At 34.3% G+C, this 23,183-nt stretch overlaps 2 long non-coding RNA genes across 2 annotated transcripts in view; one reads left to right on the forward strand and one right to left on the reverse strand.

The window, feature by feature from the left end:
* The first annotated feature begins 867 nt into the window (after window positions 1-867).
* LOC128678793 (uncharacterized) lies at window positions 868-18,213 on the forward strand. The gene is made up of 4 exons (XR_008405684.1): window positions 868-1,049; window positions 1,519-1,732; window positions 14,213-14,386; window positions 17,815-18,213. It is a non-coding gene; the product is annotated as an uncharacterized LOC128678793 (long non-coding RNA).
* The window catches only part of LOC135309923 (uncharacterized), a 35,850-nt gene continuing 22,603 nt past the window's right edge, over window positions 9,937-23,183 (reverse strand). The window contains exon 4 of the long non-coding RNA XR_010370184.1: window positions 9,937-10,208. This is a non-coding gene — a long non-coding RNA (uncharacterized LOC135309923). The remainder of the gene's footprint in view (window positions 10,209-23,183) is intronic.

Consider the following 23,183-nt stretch of genomic DNA (forward strand, 5'->3'; position numbering starts at 1 on the left):
ATTCATAATGAGCGAATCGTTTACGGCATGACGAATGGCCGCATTCTACTCTCGCATCATTATTTATAATGTAACCAGCCACATCGGAGCCCTGGAGGCTGAGTAGGGATATTCTAATATTTATTTATGTATATGATATAGGTGGAGCAAATTGCTGACTGAATGGTGGCCTAGGACCGGCGAGAGAGGTGTCGGGCGACCTCCTATGAGATGGGCGGCAACAATTTAATGAAAGTCGCAGGTTGTACATGGATGAGAGAGGCACAGGACAGAGGAGGGTGGCGTACGCGGAGAGGTCTATGCTCAGCTGTGGGCACAAAGAGGCTGAAATGATGATGATAATATGTATATGTTCAAATAGATCAAGCTTGGAAGACAAATAGGGAGGCCTTTTCCCAGCAGTGGGACACATAATACAGGCTATAAAAATGTATATGTCACGGCAAAACCCCGAAGTGCGGCTACACCTAGGTTTATCCGGCTAAATCTAGGTGCAGCCGGTTCCACTTGGCTAGACCTAAGTTCAGCCGATCTTCAGCGGTAAATCCCAGGTGTAGGGAAGGTGAAGGGAGAAGACAAAAAAGATGTTTTTTTCTTCGGTTATTGTGTTTGATCAATGTGCCAAACTACAGTTTTCTAGCAATAGTTTCTGAGCTAAGCCCATGACGAACGGACAGACATGACGAAACTTAAGAGTTCCTTGTTTACATCGGAATCTTGAAAATAAAGCAAAACCAAGATGAATTAGTGATGTAGCCTTGCGAATTTAATACATAGTCGAAGGACCCGAAGATCTAACTACGGTGGTGTTACTGCGAAGAATTGTTGCACATCTTAAAGGCAAATTACACTTTTACATGTGTCTAACTAACGAGCCGGCTGCGTGCTTTGTATAAAATTTTGAGAATTTTACGAAATGTGTCAGTGAAAATATTTCTTAAAATTGACTGAATTTAACCGTGATTTGATAAGCGCGAATTCCCCACGGGACCTTTAATTTTTGGCGCGATATCGATTCCGCACTTAAAGTGAAATCTTAATAAGATTTGGTAAGAATTCACTGTTGAAGACATGACTAACAAAACTACTAACTTTGATTTAAATAATAATGTATTGTATTGGAACTAGCTGTAGCTTTGTCCTGTCGTGGGAATTTTGAAATGAAAAGCAACCTATATATTTAATCAAATTCGTATCGTCATACCCGAGTTGCAGACATTTCATCAAAGTAGGTAAAATTTTAGGTTTTTTTCCTCAAAGGCAAAATTCTGGAGGAATGGTGCAGGAATGGTCTACACAATAATTGTTACTTTTATTTGAATTTTAATCTTATTAATTACATACTTTAATTACATACTAACATAGCTTAAGTAGTATACTTAAGCTATGTTAGTATATAATTAAAGTTGTTAACAAATTACATTATACAATTTAAACAAATTTGTGAGTCTTGGTTACTTGAATAAACAATTTTTCATTCATTCGTTTCTTTCCATTTTCTTTTGTTTCAATGTATAGTACCACACATCAAATTACCGAGCGTGGATCTTTATGCCGCAATAATACGGATGAATTTACAATGATGTCGATGAGCTGCTGACTGTACCTAACTAAATCCGGAAAAAGTGAGTCGAGGTAACCGCCATAAAAAATTCAAAGATGACAAACGACGGGCCGCTCCCGACAAGTGGCCGACATCAGTTTGGGAAGCCCTGGAGTTTGTTACAGCCGTGTAAGTCAGTGACGTGTCATTTTTTTCTAGTATTATTACGACATGGTGTTATTTTTTATCTGTTTTTAGGGTTTCGTAACTTAAAAGACAAAAGTTGACAGAGTGATACATAGGTATCACTCTGTCAAGACCCTTTTCTTGGGAACGCTTATTTTTATTATTTTTATTATTTTTTGAAAGAAAAATCATTACATTTTTATATACATACTTTAAGTTATTGTATATTAATATACATACTTTAAGTTATGTTAGGAGGTGAACTGGAGCCTAAATTAGGTCAGATTTCAGACCAGATCATCCAAATCAATTTCAGATTTTAAAACAAGTACCGTGTCTGGCATTAGCTAATACCGAGTTTTATCTTATGCCACAATAGCAGTGCTTCGACATACGTCAATGTAAAACAACGGATGGGCAACGTGCTGCGTTTACGTAACGCGATAGTGAGGTCTTTAATAGATAAAGAAGAGATAGAGTATCAGTATTTGTTTGTATCTTCACTTTCCTATTTATTCATACAATTCTAGGAACCGAATCTAGTCTATCTATTTAGTCTAATATCGAAATTCTGGAAATCTAGACACTTTAAGCAATTGACAGACAATACGAATTTGAATTAACTCAGTGGGAAATACGTCCCAGTGTTCCTCAAAGCGGTCTTGAATGTATAATTTAATTATGCATCTCAAACTTGTCTGCAATACCTGTCTTGTTATCAACAAATATTTAGTTATGGCTTTGAGACGGAGATATTTGACGACAGTTTAATTGGAGCGACTGTCTGTTTCATCTAGGGGTCGTAGGTGATGATTATATTTTTGAAGTGACTTCTTTAGCGGCGCGGCGCTGTTTCTTTGTGATGGGTAAAAAATGTTAAACTCCGTCAGGACACGTGACCCGATCGAAAGTTCGTAAGACGCCAAAAATGCACAACGTTAATATTCAAGTTTTCATTTCTGCCGGCACTCCCGGAGTGTACCCATTTTTTTAGTTTTTTCTTCTCTTAACTCTTAGCACAAATCATAGTAGTGTAACAAATTTCGTAGCGTAGTTCGTAGTGGCGTAGCAAATAATCGCAATGTATATTGCAGCATTCATAGTAGCATAGCATCAGAACAGTTAGATGTTGCCTGTCGCTGAGCCCGCGGTTTCTGTATGACCTCGGGTCATTAACTATATTAGTATGGATACATACATAGCGTGTAGTTCCGCCCTAGAGTAAGCTCACTCCATACACACACGTGGATGTCATACGAGGAAACTATGCCTTGGTAACTATTAGAGAAACATTGCCTAAGTTATGTGTCTCTTAGTCGTACATACAGAAGCATATGGAGTGGTCGTATCTAGGCCAAACACACGGCACATACATGTTAGAGTCTAGGGTACCTCTTGTAATAATAACGTTTATCGTTAAAGTGATTGCGCAATTTATGCACAGGTGCAACGCAATATGGTTCTCACGCAAGCTGCTCATTTGTTAAGCGATAATCAGCTGAATTTACTCGTATGTCTGTCCGTTCAGTTTGATAGCTAAATCTTTCTTCGATGCAATGAAATCGTTGTTGAAAATATTTTCACCCTAATTTATACAATTTTATAGAACCTAATTTTGTGTTTTAATAGTCAATAAAATTTACAAATTGTATTTCTTATGTTTAGATTGGCTTTAGGTATGTTTAATTTGGCATTATTAGATTTCGTTAGTGATTATGTATTTTTTAATATATTTTAATATTTTTTAAATAAACACTGCAAAAAAATATTAAAATTTGACCACCACATACTATATACATCAAGCCGGTATTCAGAAGATACCAGAGGTAATCCAACTTTATAATATTACTTATTATTAACTAACTTAGCGACTCAAATATGATTTTGGACCACAGATACTGAAATTTTCCACTCTTTCCTATTCTGCCCCACTCTTGCCTTACAATATTAGTTTACATTTTTAAACTTCTAAATTACCATTCGCTGAAAACAGAAAATCAATAGAAGTTTGTTATTGACAGTCGTCACTTCCGCGTCGATGGACGCGAGGCTCTCGGCGTGTTTTCGACAAAAGTATTTTTAGCATCTGTAGTATATTTTTGAATGATTTCAAACTATGGTTATGTGGAAAAATATTCATTATCTTTCTTCGTGTGAAATATATTAATACTTATATTAGAAAGTTCTAAACAGAAGATTTTATTAGAAAGTATTATAATTTTCTATGAAGTCAACGATGGCCACTGGAATCCTTGTCGTAAATTGTGACTTTCATTTTATATAAAGGAAAACTAATCTCCTGTGTTATTTTTTATTTTTCGCTACAAATTAAAAGAAATCGATAAAATGTGACGTTTAGTGAACCGATAACGCCATCTTAAGACGCTCGTGTGTTCGAATCCTACTGTCAATGAGTTTGATTGTCACTTCTTTACGCAATTCATGAAAATAAGACAATCTAATCAGTCAATTTGAATGTCGAACAGTTAATTTCCTTATCAAAAACAACTTCAAAATATATTTATCCGAAGCCACCATCTTTGGTTGGTCGTAAAACTATCTCAAAATAACAATGACATGAAAACATTCGGGAATCGAGCGGGAATTGAACCCGCGCCCCGGTCTATTCGGGACAGTGCTCTTAACCACCGAGCTATAGAGAGCATGCCAATTGAGCCGAATTATTTCATCTCTTTCCGTCTTTCGCCGACATATAATATTTTCATTAGAGAATAGTACTCTGGCAGTATTTTTAACTAAAGTATCTCTCAAACCCAATATACCAGTTACCCAGTTTTTATATTTCACAGACACTAAATGTATTTCGTACACATAAACTATCGATTTTAAACTACGCGAAACCGCTAGACAAATGCAGACGAAGGCTTTTAGCGGAGTTCCGGTTAGGGGGGGGTCAGTGCATCGCCGTGACGTCACTTCCGGTTCGGGCCCGGCTTTCTGGAAGATTTTGGTTTAGTTCTACATGTTATTATGTTACCATTGTAGACAAAGGCTACGTTGAGTAAGTGTAAAAAAATTTTGAATAATACCATTACAATATTACATAAAGGTTTCTAATTAAAAAAAAAAATTCTAATATTACTTAATTCTTATCGAGTGAATGGCTAACGCTGGTATTAGATTTTATTTAAGTCGCTTAGTTATCTGTCACGACTTTTACGACTATCTACCGCCATCTAGAAGTATACTAAAAACTAACCTGTGTACTTAAGATGTTTTCTTTCATTTTTGTATTTGTAGTAAGTACCTTTTTACTTCACACGAAAAATATCTGTTACTTATCTGAGCATGTTCTAGGTTGTGTCTACGGCTGAGGAAGAACCTCAGCCGTAAACTATCGGAGACCAGGGTCCGCTTCTTAGCTACATTCTCTACTTGACATATAAATAATCATTACGCTACTTTACTTAACTTTACATCGGAATAACCACCTAAACCCTATTCTGAACAATAATTACGAACAAAACATAATTGCAAACAGTTTCCGATATTAGATCTGTTCAAAGAGAAACTTACAATAACCAACAAATCGACCTACTCGAATTCAATGCAAATTCACCTCTATCACTAATGCACAGAGGCGGTAGGGTGGCTTGGTGTGTAGTTGACTGTACCAATTAGCAGAGTGCGTCTCGGATTCCGTACAAACGGTGAAAAACGTCTAAGCGCGGTTTAGAGTTCCTTCAAGTAATTGCTCTGCCCGAGGGGAGGCAAAGATTAAAAAAAATAGAAGACACAAAATAAGGAATAGGGAGGCATAATACGGCTAATAAATAAATCTATGGAAAGTGCACATATTTTACCTTTCATTCGTTAGATTATGTGTATTATATGCTGTCTGAAGTACCTATATACTAAAGTTTGCTAAATGACTATTATTGATTCGATTTTATTCATTATATAGTATATTTTTACTATTTTTATACCGACGCCTGTCTTCTCTTTCAGTTGACTTAAATAATAATTTCCCGGTCTACCTGAACGTATTTCCCTTTAATTTTCCTTACAAAAACCACGCTGTTAAATTACATGATGACTCGAATAAGTATATCTGTGATAAATAGACACAGAATGATTTTTCTTTTCAAGATAGTGGTATTTGAACTTTTCTATTTGAATACATAATCTATGACGCACCTAAAATTCGGTTGTGGAAGAAATCCTTGCCACCCTTTACAAGGAAAAATAAATACTTCTGTTACGCGATCCGCTTTTGTTTGTAAGAATTAAATACCTAAAGAATCGACACAAGTAAATACGTACCGATTAATAAACATACCGATTTTATGTGTCTTCAATAAGTAATTAATTAATAATATTGCTTTAATAAAATAGCGGACAATGAGCTCTGTACGACATTTAACGGCTGAGGAAGAACCCGAAAAAACGCTCATACGTGGGAGATTTCTTGAATGCGAATTAAAACTATAAAATTGTGTACGCTGTAATATGAATGAAGAAGTTTTCTGCTGTTTATTGTTATTTCTAACCAATTAACTTACTGACACGACATTTCTATTAGTTACAGTTCAAACTTACAGTACAAGTGTTATTAATAGTCACCATAGAAAAATATCACTATCACTACATAGTATAAAACAAAGTCGCTTCCCGCTCTCTGTCCCTATTTCCCTACGTATGCTTAGATCTTTAAAACTATGTAAAGGATTTTGATGCGAGTATTTTTAATAAAAAAGTAATTCAAAAAGAAGGTTTAGTGGTATAATTTATTATGATTTTACCTGAGCAAAGTCGGGACGAGCCGCTAATATTTAATCAATTACTCGCCGAACTAGGGGTAGGGTTTCTAACTAGTCGACGTTCATTATAGTGTCTGATTCCTACCAGACGGTCAGTTTGCGGGGCTCTTAGAAAATCACTTCATTCTAGTACAATTTTCTCTCTCGTTTGGTACACTTTTCTTATGTTCAAGACCTTGTGTTCTTTTTTTTATTTGTTACTTTTTACGATTTATGTTGTTGTACGAAATTGTTAGTGGCCAGTACGTTATTCTATCCTGCGCCATCATGGAGTTTCTTTTTTTTTTAATTTAACATGTTCTAAAATTTAAATTCACAGCCATTTTGTACGATTAAAGGAGTCATAAGTTTAACTTGTCTGTGTATGTCTGTCCGTGGCATCACACTTTTAGTGTTCGTTCTTAGCTATGTTTGGAAAATGTATCAGCCGTTTGGAAACCGTCAGCTCTTCGTTCGTTTTTTTTTCAATTTTCCGATTGCAATTTTTAATTGAAATAAGCTAGAATATAGAAAATTTATATAGTTATGTCCTAATCATATATGTATTAACGTTATATAGTTATATCCCTAAGGTTATAATTATATGCTTACTAATATTATAAATGCGAAGTCTGTCAGTATGTATAAGTATTGCATTGTAACTGTAAATAATGTAAATTAGTTATAATACAATAATACAATATATAGTCGTTGTGCCGTTAAAGTTTAAATTGGGTTCCAGCCGAGTTCGTGTACCTTGAATGCAAGTTTCTAAATAAAGCCTACATAGTAGGACAAGCAAGGATACAGAATATACATCTGTATAACAAATCCAACTAATATTATAAATGCGAAAGTTTGTGAGAATGTATGTTTGTTACTCTTTCACGCAAAATCTACTGGACCGATTGTTATGAAAGTTGGTACACAGGTAGAATATAACCTTGAATAACACATATGATACTTTTTACCCCGAAATTCCCACGGCAGCGAAGCCCCGGGCGCGGCTAGTATATGATAATTTAAATCTGGACTGAAATTATGTCAAGGTTTCTAGAGTTTTAGCTTAACTATTAGTGACAGCCCATCATCTAAGGTTGCTTAACTTACTTGATAGTTAGCAAGGGTTAAAGGTTCTTGCAATAAATAATAAGTTCAATATATATCATAAATTAATTTAAAAACTTTAGTGCACTTAATCTTTTAGATGAAAAATCTTCTCACACGACCCAAAGAAAGTATATGCTAATCAGTATACCACAAAAATGCTATATTCCCTGCTTGAAAGGAGCCTACTTTGCGCAATTTAAGAGCAATATTACCCGGCTATTTTACGTACATTTTAGCATTCAATTTCCTGGTACAAGCGCGCATATTTCAAGTAGAGGGATCGGTTAAAAATTGGATACCGTGTACTCTATAAATTTGGTCGGTTAGCCGCGCTCACTGGATATTGCGTGTATATTTTACGCTGATTACTTCGAGTTTTTGGACTAACCACTTAATTCGGACTAAAAGAACTGGCATGTTTTAATCAAATCGTTCTTTTTTCGAAAATGGAACACCGTTATTTTAAAAAGAAAATTGATATTATAATTTTATAAGCGTTTTAAATATGATATATTTGTGTTCATTTGCAACGTTATTGAAAGGATATGGCCTCAAAGAAGAAATTGTTACAAATACTAATTATATGGAAATTTTGGGATATATATGCTAGTTAGCCCTATGTGCTAGTTACTCCTGATTATAAATTCGTTATCTCTCTAGTAGATATTGAGTTATCTACACTTTCGATTTACAATAATTATCAATTAGTAGAGTTTATTAATTCGAAAAAAAAATTATCGTGAAATGTACAAAATGGTCAAAACTCTCTAAGTACCTATTTGGACTCGCTTCCTAAACAACTTTGAGTAACAATACTGTTTTCATAATTGTGCGATTCAGTAAGTTCATAATAAACATCCTGAAATGCACATTGTCAAATTTTCGTCCAAAATCCGCATGAATAGTAGCCGACCGGAACAATCGGCCATAATCCATCTCTAGTCAATAGGACTCACTGATTTGTAGGTACTTTGAAACGCCGCCATTGCACACTGTACCGATTAGTGTCGATTGTATTTTACTTCGTCATGTGACATTTTGTACACAGTATGAAATACAGGTGATTTTTTTAAACATTCTACATGCTCAGTATGATACTGAATAAATTATCGTATGGGAGCAACCCCGAAATTGCAAAAAAGCCGTTCCATAAAAAATTTGAGGAACTGCATTTGAGGAAAATGATATAGATCAGGCGATATTTTTCTTTCATTTGTCTTTTGTTTTTGAATTCAAATTTAAAAACACTGATTCTGATTTCCTGAAAAGTAAAAAATGTCATATCTAACCTGATATCCGTAATGATATATTTAAATGGTTGGCTTTAACTGGCTTTCTACGAATATATAGTCAAATCGGCTACATTTTTCTAATGTCAAAAACAAAAAAATATACCTACGGTGTTTGTGTAACAGAGACATTTAACGAAAAATAAAAAAATCAGTACTTAATTAAATAAGATTTAGATCAGATTAATTTAAATAAGTTACTAACAAAGTCTTAATAACATTGTTACTAATATTATGGATTATGTCCGAAATAAAGAAATTATTATTAACAGATTGTCTTAAGACTTCACATTTTTGGAGTATAATAGGCATTCCTAAATTCGTAATATATTATAATATGAACAAAACAAAATAAAATTCACAATTAATAAAACTGTTCAATAAAAGTGACATTTATGAATTTAATTTAGTTATTTAAATACATTAATTTACTTCGTTTTGTTATTCACACAGTCAAGTAGACAGTTCTTTTGGTAATTTTTCCTAATTTAAATATACAGCTACAGCAATTTCAAATTCAGAACGTTATTCTTGGCTGGTTTTATTTAAATAAAGAAAACAAAAAAGACAGTAGACATAACAAAACGCATTTTAAAAGAGTAGAATAGCGTAATAGCGTCAATTGTTTTTTTTTCTGCAAGTGCGTTTGACGTACCCTTATCTGCTTTGGATGCATGTGTGCACACTGAGAGATTTCTTGTTATTCTTTTTGCCCGACTTTTAAAATGGCGGAATTTCTTTTTCAGCTATATTTTTTGTTTGGCAAGTTTAGGCCACGCGTTTTTAGTTCTAAATGTTTGTTTAATGAAAGTATCGTTTTGTTTTATTATTTATGTAATAGAAATGAGTATTCTCCTTTCTTCTCTTTCTTTCATTCATTCGAATACAGTACATTACAATAAAGAAAAGTCACTTGAAATAAAAATACTTACTAGCTTTATCCCGCGGCTTCGCCCGCGTGAATTTTTCTTAGAAAAATTAAAATAAAATTTCACTTATTATTTTATCCCGTGATCAGCAGGGCGTTTAATAATCTCCTGTCCCAGCATGTATTAATAATAAGCGTTTCAAAGATAAAGTCAAAGTAATTAAGCAGAAACTAGACTTTTCAGAGGCACTTTATCATATCAAAATTTTAAATTAAATAATATTTCTCAAACAAACTACTGACATTTCGGAACGACCATTGCCGAGAGGAAATGCTGAAAGAAACTCACTTATACAGTTTATCTTTCTTGTATGAGTGAAACAAAAGATAATGTCTACATTAGTGGACGACAAGCCTGAGCGTTCACCGCGCGCGATACCAGTCTTCATTTCCTGCGAACAGAGAGCGGATATTATTCAAATGCACAGATTCACAATATTTTTCTGATAAGCATCATTGCCAAAAAGACCCTGAATTTGTCAATTTCAAGCAAATATTTTGTTAAACGGTTACCGTGAGCACGCAATATAGGTTTAAAAAAAAATATATATATTTCTTTAGGTATTTCGTATAAGAAATAACTATTCGTATTAACTTATACTGAGATATAGGTATTTATGGCCAGGCATTTATTGCTACGTTGCATCGTGCCGCTTCGATGTGCTCCGTTGTTTTCCATAGGTCTTGAAACAAACGAAAATATACTTATTATTTTTTCTTAATACTTTTATTTATATATAAATCAATTTATTATTTTTATCTTCACTGAGAAATGATCGGGAATCGAACGAGGAGGATGTTTTAAGTCTGAACTGCCTGAAATTGAACTCAAAACCTTTAGGTTAAGCTACAAGTGTACCATAGAGTTAATGATTTTAGCAAAAGTACTGGAATTATTACATAATCTGTGACCAAACATAATGTCGAAAGAAAAATCATAAATCAATTGGTACATAAAATTCTTTGCCGCGTCACACAGCTCATAAATTCATAATATTCGAATTCTTATAAATAGATGTCGACTAAGGGTAAGGTTACATTGAAAAAAATCGCATAAGAATTTGATACTCGTACGGCGCAGGCCTTACTTATGGATGGCTAAGGAAATATATTTCTGAAAAATGTTTTTTTTTTTTAATAATTTTGAATTAGGAGGATAGGTGGACAGTAGGGTGGGGTGATTTTTTTTTTTTTTTAATCTTGATGTTCCTGTATAATAAATCGATGACCTATAGTTAAAGAAGTATTAGTGTAAAATTTCAGCTGGATTAAGAAATGCTTTGAGGTGGCGCATTGACATTGAAGTTTTGAAAAAAAAAGCTAATTAGGATTTCAAAGAGGTATTTATTAAAGAAAATTTATAAACTAAATGTGCAAAATTTTTAACTGGAATTAATAAACTAACTAGGAACTCTAAAAAATAACGTATTTTGAACCAATATTTCATAATCTTTAAGGAGCCACATCATCTTCTTTCTGGTTAAAAAACTGAGATTTGGTTTCAAAATAAGGCATGTCTTGTCTGGATTTTATTCTGGTACGTATGAAACCATCTCTTGCTTCCGGTCCACAGACAGCTAACGAAGCTTCTGTAACCAGCTTTACGCACCTTTCAACTGCTTGCGTGTGGCAAGGATATTTTTCAATTTGTAGCCAATTCTCGCCTGCAGAATCTTGAAGTATGCTTGAAATTTCTGTTTCGCTATATTTCATTAACAATGGAGGCTCTGTTACCTTCTCTGACGCCCAATCAATCAAATCATAATAATTACATGCTTCGACTCTAAGTTGTGGAAGGTGGAATTCGCGGACTTTCTTTCCTTTAAGTTCTTTTTTGGCCTTTAAAACTCTCCGAAGTGCCAATTCTCTAATATGCGCCGCTTCGTCTTGTAACATTGTTAACAATATATTTTCAGGGTGGGCGAAGAAGGCATTTCGTTGTATAGTCTTCAGAACTATGTTTTTCAGCTCATCTCTTAAATAAAGACATCTTTTGACCATATTATATAAATGAATCGGGCCATATTTGCAAGATGGTTTTGTCTTGATGTCAAACCAAGTTGGTGCATACACATTCATAATAAAAGTAGCTAGCTCAGTCAGATTTTTCGTAGGTTTGTCTGTTCCAACATAAACACGGAGAATTCTATTCGCGCAAGTCAACCACCTGGAATGTGCTAGCTTCCCAGGATCTTTATTTGCTAAACTTGGTGAGACCGTACCAGCTGAAATTGCAGAACACATTTGGTATAGATATTTTTGGTCAGTACTTAGCAAATTAGTGTCTATTTCAGGCAATTGCGAGGAGATAGGTTCAAATGCCTCCACTTTGTAGTCAAGACACTTCTCGAGCATTTTTCCTATGCTGCCAGCAAAAGTGTTAGGGCCTTTTGTCCCGCCGTCGAGATTGGAAAACAAATGGCGAAGTGGCAGTTCGTTACAATGTAACAAACATACAAACCATTGCAAAGGTCGATTCAGGTGTTTTTCTAATATAGCAATTATGCCATTTTTGTTTCCTGTATTAACAGCAGTGCCATCGCATCCTATCACTACCAAAGACGAACGAAATTCATACTTTTTTTCAAGAAATTCAAGAATATTCTTCTCGATTTTTGCTGCTGTCCCAGAATCAACAGAAATATGACCTAGATATTCAGAATTGGGCTCTGATATGATGGAAATATGCTCTTCTACGATAGTCTTTCTATGCGATACAGTGCTTATTTTATTCACGACTAATGTCTTGTCTTTACGACCATCAAAATAAACTGCTGTTATAGACTTTGAACTACCAAAACATTGCAAATCTTTTCGTGCTTTTTGTCGCTCCCGCCGGATTTTACTTCGGTCTATAACTTGTGCAGAGTTTTCAGTACTAATAACATTCAAATCTAACAGTGCTGAATTTACAATAAATGCTGCAGATCGATCAGACACTCCCGTCCTATCACAAGCGGTTGCAAGATGTTGCAATTTCCTTCTCATCTGTTGAGTTTCTTTACTGACTCGTTTTTGCGTTTCTAGCCTACAAGTCTCGTAATTTTCTTCATCTGTTGAATCAGTAGAGGAACTGCCAGATGTGTAAACTAACGCTGGGATTGATGATGATGTACTTGGGGTAGAAATGGATTTTTTCACAAATTCTTCATATTTCCTTTTCCTGCTTTCGCTTCTCCGCATAGTATTTGTCATCACTTTATCCACCGAACCAATATACATTTTGCGATCATTCCGTTGGTCGTTCAAAAAATCTTCTTCAGCAACAGGCACTTTCGTTGTACATTTGCATACAACTCTTGACAAACATTTACATATTGCAATATCAAACAGCTTTTTGAGGGAATCTTCATAGAATGCGTGCTTTTTTGGTTCACTTCGCAATTTTTTACAACTTTTATATTTATTGTAATAAGTAATCAATCTAGTAACTATTTGTTGATGGCTGATTATAGGAATTGATGCTTTATACCAAATGTCTTTGATGTCAGTAGCTATTTTTTCACATATTTCTTTGACAGAAGGATCTTTTCCATTATTTCGCTCAATCATATCGTTTCTTATCCACAAGTAATATTTAATAACATCACAATATGTTGGCAACATAATACCACTTAGGATACAAGGATCGCCAAACAAAGGACACCGCAAATCTTTTCGTGTTTTAGGCATTTTGGAATTTTGTGATCGCGTTTTCCTTGAATTTTTTCGGTAAAATCACTTGGTGTTCATCAAACTATTAACCAATACTACTGATATTTGAATAAGAAATAATATTATATGTGCTATTGCAAGACTTTACTATAGGTGAAAACAGATTTAGATTGTCAAATATAACTCAAATAATTTAAATTCGGGGGTATACGCAAGAAGTAAAAATTCAAAAATTTAAATATTTTTCTTCGCAGTGCGCCACCTGAAAACAATGTCGTAGACTACTAATTTTATGAATGAGTAAAGCTTTCCTATAGGATCAATGACTAATGACACAGGAGATTTAAAAAACAAATTTTTTTTTTTTTCATTTGTTTCACTCCACCCTAGTGGACAGTTGAATCAAACTAAATATTATGAGTTAAAGAAGGTAAGTGCTGAATACCTGCCATTACTATATAGGTACTTTTACTAGCCTCCCGTCCCGATTTCTATCGGGTTAGACACAAAATATACAACAAAACCTTCCTCGGGAATCATACTATCTATTGGTGAAAACAGCATGAAAATTCGTGCAGTAGTTTTTAAGTTTCTCGCGAACAGACAGACGCGGCAGAGGAGTGTTTTATAACATATAAAGAAAATAGCACGCTTGTGATTCTAAAAAAGAAAAACAATCTTTCTTTTTTCAATTTTTTCTACGCCGAATTTTCAGACCAGAAATATTTTTTTCTTTTTTCAGTGTGACTGCGGCCCAACAAAAACACTTTGTGAAGTCGATCAGCCGCGCTTCATTTCCTGCTGGCCAGCATTATCGACACAGATAAATATTTTGCGGGCCACTCCATAAATATCCCTTAATGGATTCCACAGAAGGCGCGACGTTTAGGTTGTGATGGAATAGACACACAAACAAGTAGGTTATATCCCGCGTCTTTATTTAATTTGATTGTGCGCGATTTTTCTTTCAAAAAGTAGATATTTATTTGGTCTTGCTGGCAGAATTTTGAAATTAGAACTTTATTTTTTTTCGCTCGGTAGCGCGCAGAGAACATTAAATGCGCTTTTTTTTTATTCTTTGCGAAATTTCTTTATCTATTTCCCGAAAATGTATCTGTAATAAGGTCTTATTAAACAGCTGTTGATACAAAATTAAAAAAATAAAGAATCTTCTCTTTATTAACTTACATACTTTCTTAGTACATATAGGTATAAATATATATTTTCCGTGAGCGAATCGAGTGTCCATTATAATATGTTTCACACTATTCCGAGTATATTTGAATAACAATCGATTCTCCGATAGAACGGACAATCACTATCATATGCGGCCAGTTTTGATGTAAATCGGATTGGCCTGCTGAATCGAGAATATAATGGTAATCGATATTTTAATACTGCATAGAAATTGCGGTTTTGACTTTTACTTCCTTTTATTTTGTAGAATACAATGCAAATAATAAAATAGGAGGATTTTTAAATATAATAAATACTAGCGGCACGCTCCGGCTTCGCTCGGGTTCAAACCATAATAAAAAAGTAGCCTATGTTACTCCTGAAGGTTAGTGTAAGTCAGTAACACAATTCAAATTCCAACTACGCACTTCTAAAAGCCATGAAAGACATGTATATCAATATATACAAATACACACTAGAGCCGCAGTTGAATATATACGATAAGATCTTTATACTTTTATAGGCGTGACGTACATGTGTGAATGCAACGTCTGGCGCTATACGCACTTTTTTCATAAATAGGTACATTCAGTTTGCCAGGAATAAAATTCCAAAATCAAAAGTAGTACTGGCCACATTTCCCCGTGAAGGTACGAATACAATGGAGTTGAAAAGCAATAAGGTATGTTTAGAGTTGTGCAGCAACTTGTAATGAACATACAGACAGTTTGAATTATTAAATTTTGCGAGCGACGTCGCGTCCCGCCGGCCACACTAGTAGTTTCCATAGAGTTTGTACGGTCTAGAAGAACGCTTGTTAACGGATTATTTATATATATATTGAGAGGTACATATCTACCGTGCTCTTACCACAGAGATTTAGTGTATGTGCCATGGCTGTACTTCGGCTAGATCACTATTTAGCATATTGTATACATCGATGTTTATTTATTGAAAGGTATTCCTCGACATACTGCAGTGCCAGCCGATGTAATGTTTGGTGCTATTGGTCATGAATTCAGTCTTCATCGCGAGTCTAAACTATTATGTGGATATTGTATACCTATCCTATTTAAGCAAATAAATTATTTGATATGAGCCCGCGATTACATCTATGAGCATTTTTTTCAAGACCTCTATGTAGTTTATAATAAAGTACATTTTAGATAGACGTTAATCCTTTAAAGTGTGCTTTTTCGATTGATATTATAGATGAGTGACAAACGATGTATTTACCGAAATTACTAAATAGCTACATCAAGTCAATCAGAGTTCAATCATCGCTCAACTTTATTGAAGTGAAAACTTTATTTAGCGACGCGGCGTTGTGCACTTTTTGTGATGGGAGAAATTTTAAACTCGCCCGCCTGATAGAACAGGACAATGTCGTCTGCAAAGCGGAGATTGGATAACCTATGCCGTGTTTAACCACCAGTTTCTAAAAAAACTCTTCAAGACAGCTAGTAAAAAGCTGAGGAAATCGTTAATTCCTCATCTCTTTACGAGCTGTCTTACATTTCCTCGTATTTCGATCGCCCTGTATATCATTTTTTATTATTCTGTTCTTCTATGGTCTTAGCATCTATGGTCTCAATACCTATTCGACACAAGTTCGGCGATCAATTGAAATTTCTGAAACTTCGGGCCTTTGGGTCCAGCTCCAGGAATAGATTCGTCCTGTATGGCGACGACGGGTGTGCACTATAATGGTGGAAGATGTAGGGAAACCATCTCAGTGTAAAGAATAAAAATATTTTCTTATAAGAATAACGAAAGGCTTTTTATTAACAGGTGAGAATAAAATACCGACTTTCATTTACTGGAGATTAATGTACTTATATAAGTACGTTATACATAATTTAAGGTACACAATTTCAATAGATATATAGAAAAAAATGTTTCTTGTTTTACGTTCTCCCTCGGATCTTGTGACCCACTGCTGGGTGTAGGAACGGTAAGAATCTTACTTTAATAATTTCTAATGGAACAAATCTCTTCTACTTTCAAAGGAATCAATAATAAATTAATTCATTTGGTAACAAATCTAATTAAAACCTAATTAAAATTTCGATTAACTTTTCAATCAATCTGCATAGCAAAACTACTGATCGAACGAAATCCACGAACGCTCATCCTAACCTATAAAGAATCCAATAACCAGAGCGCCTACTGTCCCAAAGAAACACCAGCGAAATAGTGTGAAAACGTCTAAAAAAAGGTAAAAAATGAGCTTGAAGCAATCCCGGGCGAATCCGACTGCGACGGAATGAAAATTGGATTTGCGACTGATTGGATTTTTATTTACTTAAGACAAGAAAAATTCTACGTCGACGACGTTCTTATAAATGATTTAGAAGAGCTGCCAGAGCCACTTTGCTGATTTGCCGGGATATACGGATGGGGAATAATAGGGATTGAGAATTACGGTTGCGCCGCCCGATGATAGATAGCGTGGTGCATTCGATTTTTTAATAGGTCGGAGTGAAGAATATTTTTAAAACCATAGATGAACAGAAAAATACGGGGAAAAATATTTACCTACCTACCTCAGTAATTTTAAAATAACAATTCTTATTTTAAATTTACTGAGGTAAGTGATACTCGTATTTCGAATGTGAAACTGATTGTAGGTATTTTTTATATTCAAATTCAAATTCAAAATTCTTTATTCAATTTAGGATGATATACATCACTTATTGACGTCAAAAAAATTACTTAAACTAAGTCTACTGCCGGCTTCCAAAGTGCAGGTGAAGAAGAAGCGGCGCAACAAACTTCACCGCCGCCTTTTCTCCAAGGACGTCAATTAACAAATATAGGTCTTATACATATATTAAAAATTAGGAGGACGAATTTACATCATTATTAAAAATGTCATATAAGTATATAACCTTCTTCGTAAGCTAATAATAAATTACCACAGATTAAATTACTAATACCAGAAAATTCAGAACTGATTCAGGAATAGACTTGACCTTATATTAGGAAAACACTAGCTACCTTTATATATACCGCGGAGAAGACACCGTCAATTGCTAGTACTTCATCATAGTTTATGGACGCGAATCTATATACATTGCGTAATTTGTATAATAATGAAAACGCCAGCAATATACGTGAAATTCGCTACGTTATTCATTTCTTCATAGTATATTTCTTGCTTTACAGACAGAGATGGAAACAATAATCGAGGTCCAAAGTTGACACGGAAGTGTTAAAACGCACAGACTGTATCAATATCAACAGATTAGCCGAGCAGAGCTGCCGAAATCCGTCAAAAAGGCGGAAAATACCAAATGACGGGGAATTTGTCGAATCTAGAGTGTGTTCCTCCTGCTTCCTCTAAGTTACAGTTAGAACCCATTTAGTTAGTTATTGTGACAGTTCCTTTAATTCTGATTACTTGGTTTGGTAAAATAGACCAAATATTCAAAATAGCAAACAGGAAAGTAGAATAATTGTTTTGCAGGAACTCGTCATTTCTGTCCAATTCTTAAAAAAATCTTTTTAGCTACCTGACATCAAGGGAAGCGGTATAGATAGACATTCAAATTTGTTCTCTATACAATTTTCTGATTTACACAAGAAGTGGACCTACAGGTATAGGCGCTGCTATTAGAGCTCAAAACCAGTCACAATGGGAACAAACCAGATTTTTCCAGCAACTTTCGGAGGGGCCTATGAATACATTCAGGGAACGCCGGCATGAATATAAAACGAATAAAACGCCGCTGGTTAATCATCGCGTTTCAATTCGTTTTCTTTCTCGAAATTCTTGTGTTATGGCAGTGGGGTAGGGTCGAGTTGATCAATTTGATCATGTAAAATGGTCGAATCGATTTTATCTGCAATCATGAAAATAGGCACGGAAAAATTACGATGTTCAATTTGAATTTCGAATTTTGATTTTGTTAATCTATGGCCACATCCAAAAATAAAGAATTTTGTTTTTAATTTCTTATTTTTAAATTGCTCTATATTATGTACTTACTTAGGGTACAAAAGAGGAAATTTGACGTGCCTATGATTTTCCTGGGCAGTATATAATTTATAGGCCATTTTCTTCAGTCTCATGTGTCGTGAAACGTTTTATGTATGTTTATTTATTTATTAAGGTACAGTCTGCCACAGAGAAATCTGACCCCCTAAGATATGGTGTTCAAATCGCGGGGGGTCAGATTTCTCTATGGCAGACTGTACACCAACAGTACATACAACATTCGACACAAAGCACATATGTTGCGGCTAAACCCCCGAAATGCGGCAACTGCCGGTATGATTAAGGCTAAACTCTACGTCTAACTGAACATTAGTAGACTACCACCTAGTTGTAACCAAGGCAGAGGCCGGCTGTACCTAGGTCTAACCGGCTAAAATTAGGTGTACACATTTGGTATAGTAAAATGTTTATAACGCGTAATCATTTTGAACGCTTTATCTATTGTTATTTAAATATCGATGGTGAAATATTTAAAAATAAAGATTAAAATGATTTCATAAAATGTCTGCCTTAATGAAATTCCGTTCAGAAACCGCCCCGGGGAGATATCTTGGTATTATTTTGCTCATATTAATGCGCAAACTGTGTATGGTTTGATAGATCGGTCGGCTGAAGTATGGGGTAGGTTCAGAGGTCGATCCAATGATGTATCGCTTCTGATTTCAGATTTAATATAAACTGGGAGAGATTTTATCTATTTCTATAAACTTCACCATAATATATAATGTCTGGTGATAAGGAAATATCCTTTGCTAAATATTTTTGATTGAGTATTTTTTTCTTTTGAACATTTTCACAGGCGTAATGAAAAACTTTTTAAACTTTTATAGGAGTAAATGCTGCAGTGGAATTTGTTGCGCTGCTTCTTCTACTCTTGCACTTGTGAGCTGGTGGTAAAATTAGTTTTAAGGTTATAATATCTTTTTTTGTTATGGTTAATTTAATCTTAAAACTGTTTAATGCTTTATAGAATAGTTTACATAAGTGTCACACGCTTCGTCAGAAAGTGTATATAAATGTGTCGCTTCCCGCTGTCTGTCTATCCCTATGTATGCTTCTATCTTTATTGTAAATAATATATTAGGACAAATCACACAGATTGAGCTAGCCCCAAAAATAAGTTTGAGACTTGTGTTATGGGATACTAACTCAACGATACTATATTTTATAACAAATACATATATATAGATTAACATTCAAGACCCGGGCCAATCAGAAAAAGATCATTTTCCATCATGGCCCGACCGGGAATCGAACTCGGGACCTCTCGGTTCAGAGGCAAGCACTTTACCACTGCGCCACCGAAGTCGAAGTCAAGTCGATCTTTAAAACTATGCAACGGATTTTGATGCCGGTGCTTTTAAATAGATATAGTGATTCAAGATGCAGGTTTATTGCACGCGCAAGGCCAGAGCGCGTCGCTATTATTACGTGTAAAAAACACTTCTTAGGTTTACTCTCTCTGCAAAGACTAAGCCAGGTCAATGTCAGAGCCAAAATAAAAATAAAATAGATTTTGAAATTGCTACGTCAAAATGATCTCGCTTGTGCACATTTAACTTACGAGTATTGAAGGAAATTTTTCCAGTGAATAATATTTTTCCAAAGCTCGCCTTATGAATACATTTGGTTAATGCTACTCGCAGCGAAATTAATTCAAAAGGAGCAAATTGAATAGAACGAGGAGAACACAACTTTTTTTTTATATTTTACTTGTTTATTTTGGAGTTGGATTTTTTTTATTAGGAAATAGTTAAATTTATTTTAAAGTACGTCATTATTTGCTGCAGCTTCTGTGCTAGTATATTACTGCGTATTATAGTTGTTTTTACAGTAAAAGTTAGAAAATAAGGTACATTCTCACTATGTGAACGCCAGAGTCTTCTTACTATGAAAAAGAAGAAACATTATACCTGAATAGAGCTCGACGGCGCGGTGTTTCGTGCGCTCTCGTGGTCTACGATGAAGTCACTGTCGCAATGGTGGGTCAACGACCACATCCATATCCATCCAACGGGATGGGTGACCAAAAACCTATCATCTAAATGATTTCGATATTAAAACTGCTGATGATTAACTGAAGTTGGTGTTTCTTTGATGGACGAAGGCTTCGCGGACATAGAAAAAAACATTGAGATGTTTTATGCAAAGAACATAGCTATACATAATATGTACGAAATATCGTATTATTTACAATTACTAATATTATTGTTGTACATTAGTAATTGTAAATCCTAACAACTTTTGATCTCATGCCGCCCGCCCGTCCACCACAGCTTCAATTTTGTAAAAAAAAATAAAACTGAAAAAGAAACTTAAGCCTTTACAGCGAAACAAAACGCAATCCCGTCCACTTATTCTCAAAAATGGGATATGAAAAACACAAGAACATTCCTTTCCATTTTTTGCAGGTAGATTGCAATTTTACGCGGACCGCCTCCGAATATTAAAAATTAAACTTAATAAGCAGGGCACTATAACGCTTTGTGCCGAAATAATTCATTCTGACAACCCTATATTTTGTTTTGTTTTTTCATGTGAACAAAATCTGCTCAACATTTTGATATTTTTTCGTAGAGAAAACAAACGTTATACGTATTTAATCTGCATTAAAAATTAAATTCATCGGTGTATGACATTCGCTGTAAAATTTGTACATGAAAGTTACTTTATCTTTCAGAAATAATGTTACTTAGTACTTACATGACATCAGTCTCGTCAGTACCTATATAATGGATATCGAAAAATTTAAACAAAGCTTACTTTAACTAAACTCTGTCATCTCTGGTTCGATTACATTCATGACTTCAATGTCGCGAAGCCAGGGATCAACATAAAAATAACCTTAAAATTTTGAAGATTCGTCTGTGTTTTACAACTTAACTACCGTCTGTCCTTACAAGTGCATATATGAAAAGTATCAAAAATATCCCTCCCTTTAAAAAAAAGACAACAATTTGAGATATCCAGTGCGAGAAATGCACGTATATCCCAAAGAAGTACAGTCGCAGGCAATACTCGTCGTCGAGTGGCGATATATTTTTCTGAGAGCCCGCGTGCGAGTGACTCGTAGAATTGTGGCTCTTCAGCCGCCAGTATCCTCGATTTTATTACAGGTCATAGAAAAATAACGTTACTTTTTTTTTATTCAGTGGCCAGTATTTCCGGATTTGCACAGGATAAAAACTATTTCATATGAGTAGCGAAAATGAAAACTAAATTTGAAAATAGAAAAATCGAAACTTTTTAAATAACATGCATATTAAAAAATACAAGCTGTATAAAACACTTGAACTTGAATCAATAAATTTCCTTAGATCAAAAACAATCGTCACAGAGTATATTATAGCACAAACTACTCCTAGTTGATTTTAGAAGGATAGTTGCCTGAATAAAAAATATAATTTTTAAATGCACATTAAAACATTAAAACACAATTATAATAATTTTCACTGTAATTGATCAATATTACGAAAGATTTACTGTATGACTTAGTATAATTTAGTTCTCGTTAAAGTAGGTATACAATACATATATTTCAATCTTCGATCTTCGACTCTGATAAACGTAACGGTAACTGGTTCTCACTGTCAATAAGCTTCATGTAAATTTGAGATTTTGACATTTGCAAAATAGTATTATGATGTCAAATGTCTATGGGCGACTTAAATAAAATCTGACACCAGTGTCAGCAATAACACACTCGTTTTATGATGATGTCGACTACACTATTTACGCTCGATATGATGATGATATTGTCAACTAAATAATTACATAAGTACAGTCGCCTCCAGTGCGATACAGGTTCGCGTGGCGATCTATTAGATGAGAGTGCCGCGTGCATCCGACTCGCAAAATTGTGGCTCTTCAGTGTCATCGATTTTATTACTAAGGACAGTAGCGGCTAGGGACAGTCGAGACGTAAAGTATTTTTATTTTATTAAAAATTTTATTGCACGAAATTACAAAATGTATGTCCAAGACGAAAGGTGAACTTGATGCAATATGGCATTCCCTACCAGTCAACCATCAGGCCAAACAGAGATAGCAAGGTGGTGCCATAAAGTGAATCGAAATATATATATATATATATATATATATATATATATATATATATATATATATATATATATATATATATTTTTTTTTTAACTTTTACTTTTTTTTAAAGGACGGACTTAATGCATAAAGCATCAACCCAACCTTCACTTCGACAGGAACTTAAAGATAACTTACCAAATTTACAGCTGTATTTTCCGTCATTTAAATGTCTGTCAATCAATTTGATTACTTACTTAAAAATGCTTTCTCTGAATAAAACAAAATAAACACGCCGTTAATATCTCCTTTAATAAATCATATATCATATAATATATATTACCCATAGCATATAGCATATAATATATATTACCCATAAAATTTTCGTACAAGTTCGCTTTTTCGTAATGAAGTAATGAAAAATAACAATAATATTGCTCATCGTGTCACAAATTTACTGAAAAGCATACATTTAGATCTACTCACATCTTCAAAAGAA

This window comes from Plodia interpunctella, chromosome 20 (assembly GCF_027563975.2).
Source record: "Plodia interpunctella isolate USDA-ARS_2022_Savannah chromosome 20, ilPloInte3.2, whole genome shotgun sequence".
In the NCBI taxonomy this organism is placed as follows: Eukaryota; Metazoa; Arthropoda; class Insecta; order Lepidoptera; family Pyralidae; genus Plodia; species Plodia interpunctella.